This window comes from Osmia bicornis, unplaced genomic scaffold (genome assembly GCF_907164935.1).
Source record: "Osmia bicornis bicornis unplaced genomic scaffold, iOsmBic2.1, whole genome shotgun sequence".
Taxonomy (NCBI): Eukaryota; Metazoa; Arthropoda; class Insecta; order Hymenoptera; family Megachilidae; genus Osmia; species Osmia bicornis.
In genome coordinates this window covers 3,775-7,548 of record NW_025791293.1, presented here as the reverse complement: position 1 = coordinate 7,548, position 3,774 = coordinate 3,775, and positions in this window count along the sequence as shown.

Here is a 3,774-nt window from a genome sequence, read left to right as displayed (position 1 = left end):
ATGTACATTGATCTGTGGGAAGGAATCAGTATATTGCAGTAGATCTAATGTAGATACAGTAATAACGATACCGTTATTAAGTGTTTATTACATATCCAATGTAGATATAGTAATGACGATAATGTTACAATCTGTGCATTGATCTGAGGGAAGTGGTCAGTATATTACATTATATCTAATGAAGATACAGTAATAATGATATTGTTATTAAATGTACATTGGTCTGTGGAAATAAATCAGTATATTACATTACATCTGATGTGGATATAGTAGTAATGATATTGTTATTAAATGTATATTACATATCTAATGTAGATATAGTAATAACGAAACTGTTATTATATGTACATTGATCTGTGAGAAGGGATCAGTTCATTACATTATATCTAATGTTGATATAATAATAATGATATTGTTACCAAAATTACATTGATCTGTGGGAAGACATCAGTATATTACACCATATCCAATGTAGATATAGTGTAAATGATACTGTTATTCAATGTACATTGATCTGTGGGAAGGAATCAGTATATTGCAGTAGATCTAATGTAGATACAGTAATAACGATACCGTTATTAAGTGTTTATTACATACCCAATGTAGATATAGTAATGACGATAATGTTACAATCTGTGCATTGATCTGAGGGAAGTGGTCAGTATATTACATTATATCTAATGAGGATATAGTAATAATGATATTGTTATTAAATGTACATTCGTCTGTGGGATTAAATCAGTATATTACATTACATCTGATGTAGATATAGTAATAATGGTATTGTTATTAAATGTACATTGGCCTGTGGGATTAAATCAGTACATTAAATTTCATCTGATGTAGATATAGTAATAATGATATTGTTATTAAATGTATATTACATATCTAATGTAGATATAGTAATAACGAAGCTGTTATTATATGTACATTGATCTGTGGGATTAAATCAGTATATCAAATTACATCTGATGTAGATATAGTAATAATGGTATTGTCATTAAATGTACATTGGTCCGTGGGATTAAATCAATATATTAAATTTCATCTGATGTAGATATAGTAATAATGATATTGTTATTAAATGTGTATTACATATCTATTGTAGATATAGTAATAACGATACTGTTATTATATGTACATTGATCGGTGGGAAGGGATCATTATATTACATTATATCTAATGTAGATATAGTAATTTTCATATTGTTATTAAATGTACACTGGTCTGTGGGATTAAATCAGTATATTACATTACATCTGATGCAGATATAGTAATAATGATATTGTTATTAAATGTGTATTACATATCTAATGTAGATATAGTAATAACGAAACTGTTATTATATGTACATTGATCGGTGGGAAGGGATCATTATATTACATTATATCTAATGTAGATATAGTAATAATGGTATTGTTATTAAATGTACATTGGTCTGTGGGGTTAAATCAGTATATTAAATTTCATCTGATGTAGATATAGTAATAAATGTATATTACATATCTAATGTAGATATAGTAATAACGATACTGTTATTATATGTACATTGATCTGTGGGAAGGTATCAGTATATTACATTGTATCCAATGTAGATATAGTAATAATGGTATTGTTATTAAATGTACATTGGTCTGTGGGGTTAAATCAGTATATTACATTATATCTAATGTAGATATAGTATAAATGATACCGTTATTCAATGTACATTGATCTGTGGGAAGGAATCAGTATACTGCAGCAGATCGAATGCAGATATAGTAATAACGATACTGCCATTATTTGTACATTGATCGGTGGGAAGGGATCATTATATTACATAATATCTAATGTAGATATAGTAATAATGATATTGTTATTAAATGTACATTGATCTGTGGGATTAAATCATTGTATTACATTATATCCAATGTAGATATAGTAATAATGATATTGTTATTAAATGTACATTGGTCTGTGGGATTAAATCAGTATATTAAATTTCATCTGATGTAGATATAGTAATAATGAGATTGTTATTAAATGTATATTACATATCTAATGTAGATATAGTAATAACGATACTGTTATTCTATGTATATTGATCTGTGGGAAGGTATCAGTATATTACATTATATCTACTGTAGATATAGTAATAACGAAACTGCCATTATATGTACATTCATCGGTGGGACGGATCATTATATAACATTATATCTAATGTACATATAGCAATAACGATACTGTTATTATATGTACATTGATCTGTGGGAAGGTATCAGTACATTACATTATATCTAATGTAGAAATAGTAATAACGATACTCTTATTATATGTATATTGATCTGTGGGAAGGTATCAGTATATTACATTATATCTATTGTGGATATAGTAACGACGAAACTGTTATTATATGTACATTGATCGGTGGGAAGGGATCATTATATTACATTGTATCCAATGTAGATATAGTAATAATGATATTGTTATTATATGTACATTGATCTGTGGGATTAAATCAGTATATTAAATTTCATCTGATGTAGACACAGTAATAATGATATTGTTATTAAATGTATATTACATATCTAACGTAGATATAGTAATAACGATACTGTTATTCTATGTATATTGATCTGTGGGAAGGTATCAGTATATTACATTATATCTAATGTAGATATAGTAATAACGATACTGTTATTATATGTATATTGATCTGTGGGAATGTATCAGTATATTACATTATATCTATTGTAGATATAGTAACAACGAAACTGTTATTATGTGTACATTGATCTGTGGGAAGGTATCAGTATATTACATTGTATCCAATGTAGATATAGTAATAATGATATTGTTATTATATGTACATTGATCTGTGGGATTAAATCAGTATATTACATTACATCTGATGTAGATATAGTAATAATGATATTGTTGTTAAATGTATATTACATATCTAATGTAGATATAGTAATAACGATACTGTTATTATATGTACATCGATCTGTGGGAAGGTATCAGTATATTACATTATATTTAATGTAGATATAGTAATAACGAAACTGTTATTATATGTACATTAATCTGTGGGATTAAATCAGTATATTAAATTACATCTGATGTAGATATAGTATTAATGGTATTGTTATTAAATGTACATTGGTCTGTGGGATTAAATCAGTACATTAAATTTCATCTGGTGTAGATATAGTAATAATGATATTGTTATTAAATGTATATTACATATCTAATGTAGATATAGTAATAACGAAACTGTTATTATATGTACACTGATCTATGGGAAGGTATCAGTATATTACATTATATCTAATGTAGATATAGTAATAACGAAACTGCTATTATATGTACATTGATCTGTGGGAAGGGATCAGTATATTGCATTACATCTGATGTAGATACAGTAGTAACGACACTGTTATTAAGTGTTTATTACGTATCTAATGTAGATATAGTAATGACAATAATGATACAATCTGTGCATTGATCTGTGGGAAGTGATCAGTATATTACATTATATCTAATGAAGATATAGTAATAACGAAACTGTTATCATATGTACATTGATCGGTGGGAAGGTATCAGTATATTACATTATATCTAATGTAGATATAGTAATAACGAAACTGTTATTATATGTACATTGATCTGTGGGATTAAATCAGTATATTAAATTACATCTGATGTAGACATAGTAATAATGGTATTGTTATTAAATGTACATTGGTCTGTGGGATTAAATCAGTATATTAAATTTCATCTGATGTAGATATA